The 9,311-nt window shown below is 33.2% G+C and overlaps 1 long non-coding RNA gene across 1 annotated transcript; it reads right to left on the reverse strand.

Annotated features, from left to right (window-relative positions):
- Window positions 1–2,820: 2,820 nt before the first annotated feature.
- Window positions 2,821–7,197, reverse strand: LOC129292608 (uncharacterized). The gene is made up of 3 exons (XR_008588911.1): window positions 7,082–7,197; window positions 4,578–4,909; window positions 2,821–3,052 (listed from the first exon to the last, which is right to left on the reverse strand). It is a non-coding gene; the product is annotated as an uncharacterized LOC129292608 (long non-coding RNA).
- Window positions 7,198–9,311: the final 2,114 nt, after the last annotated feature.

Consider the following 9,311-nt stretch of genomic DNA (forward strand, 5'->3'; position numbering starts at 1 on the left):
CGGCTTTTAAGCTTTTTGATGCCAATACCTTCTTGATCTGTAAGAATATTATCAGGTAAAAGCATGGTTTGCATAACATAGCTAGGAATAGAAGAGAGAACATATTTTATAAGCACCACTTTCCCAGCTGTGTTAAGGAAATGACTTTTTCAATTAGAGATACGAGAATTGATTTTATCAATTAGAGGAGCAAAAGTGAGTTTTGAAACTCTTTCGTGAATGATGGGAATCCTAAGATGTTTTTCAAGGTTGCTGGTCAGGGGAATTCTCAATTCCTTACTAAGTTGAGTCACCCTGTTGAAATTAACATTTTTTTGAGCAAAAGAGCTTGGATTTGGTATTATTGACTTTTTGCCCAAAAGCTTTACAGAAATCAGTGAGACATTGTTGGATAATCTTGGCTTGTTTGAGGGATGATTCTGTAAAAAGAAACAAATCATCAGCAAAAAATAGATAGGAGATAGGAGGTCCATTAGTTGTAAGGCTAATGGGTTTTCAATCTTTCTTATCAATACTGCTATAAATGATATGACTTAAACATTCAATACAAAGAACAAAGAGATAAGGTGAAAGAGGATCTCCCTGTCTTATGCCACATGATGGGGTGAATTCCTCAATGGGTTCACCATTCCAAAGGACTTTCATACGAGTGGAGGAGACTACTGTCATAATGAGTTTTCTGAATTTTTCATTGAAACCAATAATGTGAAGATTATCATCAATAAAGTCCCATGAAAGTCTGTCAAAAGCTTTTTCAAGGTCAAATTTGAGTGCCATGAAGCCCTTTTTCCCAGTTTTATTTCTCATAGAGTGAATGATTTCTTAAGCAATAATGATATTGTCACTACTTTGTCTACCTTATAAGAAGCTACATTGGTTGTCTCCAATTAAGAGATTCATACATTGTTAAAGCCTGTTGGAGTATATCTTAGTTATAATTTTATAGCTCACATTGCATAAAGATATCGGATGAAAATCCTTCATACTAGATGGGTTATCGATTTTAGGGATAAAAGTGATGAAGGTATCATTAATTTCACTGATGATATTAGGATCAATGAAAATCCTCTTTACAAGTTAGTTGACGCTATCTCTAAGATCATTCCAATAACATTGAATGAATCCAACATTGAGGCCATCAAGCCTAAGAGCCTTAAAAGCACCAATGTTAAAAGCAGCATGTTTATTTCTTCCTCAATTACTTCTATGTGGATAGACTTTAATTGAATAGGGGACAGAGGTGGAAAGCTCCTATCAGTTAACAATTTTGGCTTAGGATAAGTATCTTCACAAAAGAGTTTCCCAAAGTAAGAGACAGCTTGGTTCTTAAGAGCAGAATGATCATGAATCCAGTTACCATTTTCGTCTTGAATAGATAATATTTGATTTTTTTTTCCTCTTGATGATGGCAGTTGTATGAAAGAATTTAGAATTCCTATCTCCCCATTTCAACCATTTGCATCTAGAATTTTGAAATCAAATAAGTTCTTCTTGAAGAAGAGTTTATTGTAGTCTTCCCAAAGAGACTTTTCAAGTTTCCTAAGGAAGTAACTGTCATTTGAGTTCCTATTACGATCAATTCCTTTAAGTCTTCTTAAAATCCTTTTCTTATTAGCTGAGATACTACCTAAATAGTTTTTGTTTCATGAAGTTGTAGAGGTAGTAAATCTTGAAGCACCTTGTTTCCACTCTTGATTTTTCCATGCATCTTTTACTATAGTTTGGAAAGAATCTTTGATTATCCAAGTAGCATGACATTTGAAAGGTTTTTCATGAAGAGTAGAATTAGGTGAATTTTCAAGTTGAATGCTGATAGGACAATGATCTGAGCCATATTCAAGGAGATGATACATGTTCACTTGGTTGAATTTGAGTCTCCATTCAACATTACAGAAGGACTAATCAAGTCTTTCTTTAGTGTTGCCTTTCTCCCAAGTGAATGTATCTCCAGCAAAATTAAGTTTAAGAAGTTTGAAGGAGTTGATGCATTGTCTAAAAAGTTTCATAGACCTTCAATTATAATCACTTCCTATAACATTCTCACTCCACTAATTGTAATTAATAAAAGAAACTCATGGTAATCAGAGGATTAGCTTAAAAAGTGATTACCAAGGTTTAATTCAAAAGTAAGGAATCCTAAGTTTTCTAAATAGAAACAAGTTAAAATCGATCAAAATCTTTCATATCAGAGTAAGGATAAGTTTTAGAAGCATGAGATACCTTAAAGGAGTAAAAGAAGTCGAAAACGGTTGAAATAAATTATGTACTAAAATATAGGGCAATGCACCGTGGCGGACGCACTCTGCGCTACAGTGTGTTGCTCTTTGTGCCACGCGTCGTGGTTCAGGCACCATGCACTGTAGCGTGTTGCACGAAATTTCATTGGTTCTGCTATCATTTGACTGCAGAATCGAGGGAACTTCTGACTCGCCCTGATTCTCCGTCCGACATCTGAATGATGTGATCTAGGTATCTATGGAAAGCTCTTTTCCTGTACTAACTAATGACATGAGTTTTACTTTCAAAACAAGTTACACTAGGAAGTTGGACACCCAAACACATTTTAATCACTTTTTAATACTTTTACACAAAATGAGTGTTTAAAATCCTCAACAAGTGCCAAAAGTTTTTTCTAACACCTGGACCATATCCAATGGACCCGGGACTACCAGTATAACATGTCACAAGCATCAAAACATTAGTATAACTAAAATTCACTCCTCAACCCCAATTTATTAAAAATAAAGGAGGAGGTAATTTGCCATTGCATTTAACTCAAATCATTCAAAACATGCTTAAATCTTTATTTTTACACTTGTACTAGTATTTTAGCCCTATAAACATATATATGTCAATATACACAAAGGCTAAGGGCCCAAAATACAATTCTAACATTTTCAACAACCAAAATAATTCAAGTGAGGTAATATGCATTCTAGAATTGGCAAGCCATATACTATTATACAATTAAAGCTAAACTAGAGGCATACAGTATGAATATGCTAATTCTCTGCCTCTTTAGTCTTCTCCTTCTCAACGCCAGAGCTAGAGCCTGAAAAGTATTAAATAAGAGGGGTGAGTCTAGCCACTCAATAACTAAGATTAACCTTATCCTATGCAGTTGTATATAACTTATAAAACAAATATATGCACAAGGAGAGCAAATATGCAAATCAAACTCACATGTATCATAATTTACCATTTATTACTATATAGCTTATTTAACTCACGTAATTAGGTACATTGTCACCATATCTCATATATGTGACATGACCCCTACTCTCACGACCTGCCACTATTTAGTACATGTGACACGTCATATATTTACTTAGGTAATGATCAACCAACCTTATATCCTCCTTATTTCTTCAGACTAAAATTGTGGGCTATAACACTGATTAGGGCTCCATTCGTGTGACTGGACTACCCAAGCTCATCAATTGTGAGGTATAACCTAGCTAAAGATCACAAAACTCACTCTCGAACCACAACTTCCCTCATTTTTAAATCCTTAGGGTGTCTTATAACCTAGGCTATTCTCCTCATTGAACTAGTGGAGATAGTTAGATTTTAGTCCCTCGACAAACTACGGGACAGTCTCTCAACAAACAATGGGACAAGGTTATAGCCCCCGTGCATTGAAAGGCAGCCTAATTATCATATGGATTTTTTTCTCTACTCACAATCCCTAGGCAAACTCCTGCCATTGATCATGCCATAATCATTACACACTTGAGTTTATTTTTTTCGCTTTCATTTACTCACTATTACAACCACCACGTTGGGTTCACGACCTTGCGCTACCCAAGTGTGTATTCTCATTATTTTTTCAAATACATTTGATCACTGACATACAAATACCCTTACACATCATCATATTCATCTTTTAAAAGTATAAGCATTTTCAAGCCAAGAATAGCTTTTTCATGTGCTCAATGAAACTAACATATAGTTTTTACTTTAACAATCAATTCCATGCATGTAACATTCATAATCTCACATTCAACAACCAATTAACCATTAATTAACATACAACTATCCAAAGTAGAGTTTTTTCCAGTTACTTCAAACCTTTAAGAGGTCAAAGGTTTATCCCTCAATCAATAAACTTGCAAGTTTGAATTTCCACTTCAATAGGTGACCAAGAGCCAAAACTACAATCAACCAAGTTGAATTCCATCAACATAACAAACTCAAACATTTAAACCCTCAATCTCTACTTCTAAATTGCCCAACCTTCACTTTACAAGAGGTGGAGCCTAATCATTAGGTTTAATGGTTATCTTTAGCTTCCAATAGCATTAATGAGCCATTAAATCCCTGTTAATGGCATCACAAACTTTCAACCACCCATAATAAATGGAATTTTTGGACATTTATTATGCCCAACAACTCAAGACACTAAAAATCATCATACTTAGGTTTAAATACTCTAATCTACCCTCATTAACTCCATTTGAGTCAAAAAATTTAGACCCATAATCTATATAGATTGAAATCCCACTTCTACTATCAAACCCTAATCATACACTTATAAATATGGAAGAAATGGAGAGATTAATAAGTATGATACTTACCTTGGGTGTTTGTAGCCTTCAAAATACTCTTAAAGTGGCTCCTAAGTAAACCTTAGCAGAGCTTTGGTGCGCCTCTTCTTTCTCTCTTTTCTCTTCTTTCTTTTTCTATCTCATTTCTCGTCTGATAAAGTATAGAAAATAGCCATACACCACGACGGATGCACAATGCGCCGTGACGCATAGCACAGAGGTCCTCCCTTACTTAGAAATGGCTGTACGCCACGACAGACGATCTATGCGCCTTGACGTGTGGCACAATAACTTCAACTCTTCCTTTTGTTCTCCTTTCGATGCCCGGTTAGTCTGCCTCGATACCAAACCCATAACTAGGGCTAAAATAGCATCAAACATGATTATTAGACCTCTCTGGCCATACACCACTTTAATTTATTTAATTACCCTAATTAGATTTAATTAATCAAGGAATTAAAACTCAAGATTGTTACACTTCCACTATTCTTATCATCACAAGAAAGGTAGGAATTGAAGTCCCCCATAATGAGCCAAGGGTTAGTAATGGTAAAAGCAAGATTATTAATAAAATTCCAAAGTTGGTCTCGATTGCAAGGATTAGGATCACCATAAATACAAAATAGGAGGTAGGATGTTTTCTTTAAGATGTGATTAACTTTACAATAAAGGAGTTAAACATTGGAATAGATATAGTCAATATTGATCTCATCATTATTATAAGCAACTAAATACCACCTGCATAGCTAGTAGCTTCTAAACGAATCCTGATAAATAGCAATTTTATATATTTTTATCCTTTTAATTTAGACTTTTAAATATTTATTTGAGGCTAATTGAGTTTAAGTAGATACTATTTGATTCTATTAGCCAATATTTAGTTTTAAAATTTTAACTAACTAAATATTTGATTTTAAAATATAAATAATATCTTTAATATTTTTGCACAGGTGCTATTTAATTTTATTTTATTTGTGCAGATTTTTTAGATTCAATTTAGAAGATATTGATAGAGAATATTTTGAATAAGAAGAATATGGGCATGCTTAGAGATTAAATCAAGAATCAAATCTTTAAAATTTTGTTTGAATTTATTTTGGGTTATTTAGTATAGTTTTCAATTAGAGTCACTTAGAGTAGTTTTATCATTTTTATTATTAGTTTTTCTTTTGGACGTACGCAAATGGAAGTCCGTTTATATTATATATAGAGAGCCGCGCAAGATGTAATGGGCGTCCTAAATTAGGACTTAATCATCACACTAACCATGGTTAATCAAGGATTAATCAAAATGGATTATCCAATACGAGATTAACCTCAATGAATTTTTAACACGTATTTTTCACAAGCTATTTAATACAAAGGGATCTCAAGTTTTTAAAATATTTTAAGAATTCATATCATTCAATTAAACATATGCGGAAGCATGATAATAACTAATTTTTTTTACTTGCACAAATATTTTGGCCCATTAATATAATACAAACATCAAGAATCATCATATTTCAATCATGCCTCTTGTATCAATTTTTATATTATCATACAAAACTACATTAGCATCATATAAAACTCAACATGCTCATACACTTCATCACTGTGCACAATCCACAACTTATAACTAAGAGTGTATACATAATCATCAACCATCAATCTCATTACTCACACCAAGTCATAATTAACTTGGTCACAAGTCATAAAGTCTCAACAAAGTCACATGTATTACAAACAATTATTTCAAATTTTATATATATATATATATATATATTCTTTTGTTTCACTAACATAATTAATTAATTAACATACAAATGAATAAAATAGATTTTTCTTGGTTACCTTAACCTTTGAGAGGTCAAAGGTTACCCCTCAAGTTACAACATTTCCAAAGCTTTCCAAAATGGTGTCAAAAGAAAATTAATCTACAATTAATCATATCCTAATGTGTCAATAATATTATTAACACAATTTTCACTCATACTCTAAAACCTAAGTATTTATTTTATTTTATTTTATATTTATTATTTATTTATTTATTTTTAAGAAATTAGTCTTAGTCTCTTAAATTCTAAAATTTAATTTCATGTATTTGAACCTATCTACTTAGTTCAATAGTCTCCTTCACAATAATTTCATTCAAATATTTTTCTAATATTAAAATTTCTTTTTTTATTCCAAAAATTCGCACATAAAAATACCCAAAAAATTACAAACTTGATTTCAAACCTAGAATCATTATTCTATAGCCATAATAATCTATTTCTTATCTCAAACAATCATCTAAATATCAACAAATCAATTTATATTTTCAGATCTAATCAAAAATCTACCCATAGGGATCTAAAAATAAACTTAAATGCCTCAAATTCCAATTCTATCAACAAAATAATACTCTAAAATATTTATTACACTACTAACAACCTCAAAACCATATTTATTCAACATAAATTCATCCCTCTTCCAGATCTTAAATTTTCTACCACCACAAAATTAGAAACCAAAGAGAAAGGATGACTAAGAAAAATTTTTAGAACACTTACCTAGTCTTAGAATACTTAAAATCTCATATGAAGTATCCTAATATGGAGCTTCACCTTCTAAATCAGCTATGTCGCAGGTGTCGCGCTTGCCATCTCTGTTTTCACTCTCTGTGTCGCGCAAGAAAGAATGAAGAAGAGAGGAGAGAAATGAAAAACACAGGTTGGTTTTAAAATAAAGAGTGGGTCCCACAATTTTTTTTTTAAATTTTCCTCTTTCCTCTCTCCTTTTTTTTTTATTATTATTATATGTATAGGTAATCATTCCCCGCCGAAAGCTTCTCTTCCTCTTCTTTCTTTTGTTTGTTTGTTTGTTTATACCTTTTTCATTTTTTTAATATTAATAATAATAATAATTTAATAGTTTTTTTAATTAATTAATTAATTTTAATTTTTTTTTAATTAATTTTTTTAAATTTTAATTTAGAATTATATCTTAAGTTAGATTTAATAATCATCTCCTACTAATTTGTTTATCTCTAAATATTTTTTTAAAATTTCTATTAATCCAAATTAACTATTAAAATTTAAATTGGAATGTTACAATTCTCCCCTCCTAATAGGAATTTTGTTCCCAAAATTCGAATAATCATAGGGAACATACCTTGCTCAAACAAATGAGGATAGGAATGTTTCATCTTCTCCTCAGTTTCCCAGGTTGCATTACCAGGGGCCATTCCTTTCCAGAATACCTTCACGAGGCGAATGGTCTTATTTCTCAATTGCTTTTCCCTTACATCCACAATTCTTTCTGGTTCCACTCGATAGGTCATGTTCTCCCTTAGCTCAACCTCTTCAGGTTCTATTATATGAGACGGATCGGGTTGATATTTCTTTAATTGAGAGACATGAAATACATCATGAACTCCTGACAAATGAGGTGGCAAGGCAATTTGATAGGCCAAAGTCCCAAGTTTTTGTAGGATTTGAAAAGGACCGATGAATCTAGGAGTCAATTTCTTAGCTTTTATTGACCTCCCAATGCCTGTCATTGGTGATACTTTCAAAAACACATGGTCACCTACCTCAAAAGTCAAAGGTCTTCGTCGCCTATTTGCATAGCTCTTCTGTCGACTCTGGGCAGTCAATAATTTTTGTCAGATTATCTCAATTTTTTGAGTGGTTTGGTCAACAATATCTGGACCTATAATGCTTCTTTCACTCAACTCGGTCCAACAAAGTGGAGATCTACACTTTCTACTATATAACGCCTCATATGGAGCCATATGAATACTTGAATGATAACTGTTGTTGTAGGCAAATTCTGCTAATGGTAGATGTTTGTCCCAACTGCCTGTCCACTCAAGTGCATATGTGCGTAACATATCTTCAAGTGTTTGATTCGTTCTTTTAGTTTGACCATTAGTCTGTGGATGATATGCTGTACTGAACTTCAATTAAGTACCCATAGCATCATTCATTACCTTCCAAAAGTTCGAGGTGAACCTTGGATCACGATCTGAAACCATATCCTTAGGCACTCCATGTAATCGCACAATCTCTTGGATATACAGTTCCGTAAATTTATCCATGGTATAACCTTCTCTGATAGGTAGAAAATGGGCTGACTTTGTCAATCTATCAACAATGACCCATATTGCATCGTACCTTGCCTGTGTTTTAGGCAAACCCATAATAAAGTCCATGGAAATACTTTCCCACTTCCAGGTTGGAATTTCTAACGGCTGCAATAAACCGCCAGGCCTCTGATGCTCTATTTTCACCCTCTGACAAGTTAGACACTTGCTCACATACTCCGTCACATCACGCTTCAGACCATGCCACCACCAGTACCGCTTCATGTCTTGATACGTCTTGGTTGCTCCGGGGTGGATGGTGAATTTGCTTCTATGAGCTTCAGCAAGAATTGTGTCCTTCAACACTTTCATATCAGGAACACAAACCCTCCCATTGTAGACTACAAGACCATTATTATCAAAAGTGAAATCTGTGCCAATCATCTTCTCGTCTAAGTTCTTTCGAACTTCTAACAAGTATGGATCTTTAAACTGAGCTGCTCGCAACTTATCCTAAAATTCAATTGTAAGCACCGTAGTGTTCAAATTGAACATAGCATAATCTGGGATATTTTGTGGAAAACTAGAGAAATCTTCCAATAACTTTTGTTTATGAATCATCATATAAGCCACATGCACAGTCTTTCTGCTCAAGGCATCGGCCACTACATTGGCCTTCCCTGGATGGTACTTCAGTTCAAACTCATAGTCTTTTA

This window comes from Prosopis cineraria, unplaced genomic scaffold (assembly GCF_029017545.1).
Source record: "Prosopis cineraria cultivar Desert tree isolate PC_DT_omini unplaced genomic scaffold, ASM2901754v1 PC14, whole genome shotgun sequence".
Taxonomy (NCBI): Eukaryota; Viridiplantae; Streptophyta; class Magnoliopsida; order Fabales; family Fabaceae; genus Prosopis; species Prosopis cineraria.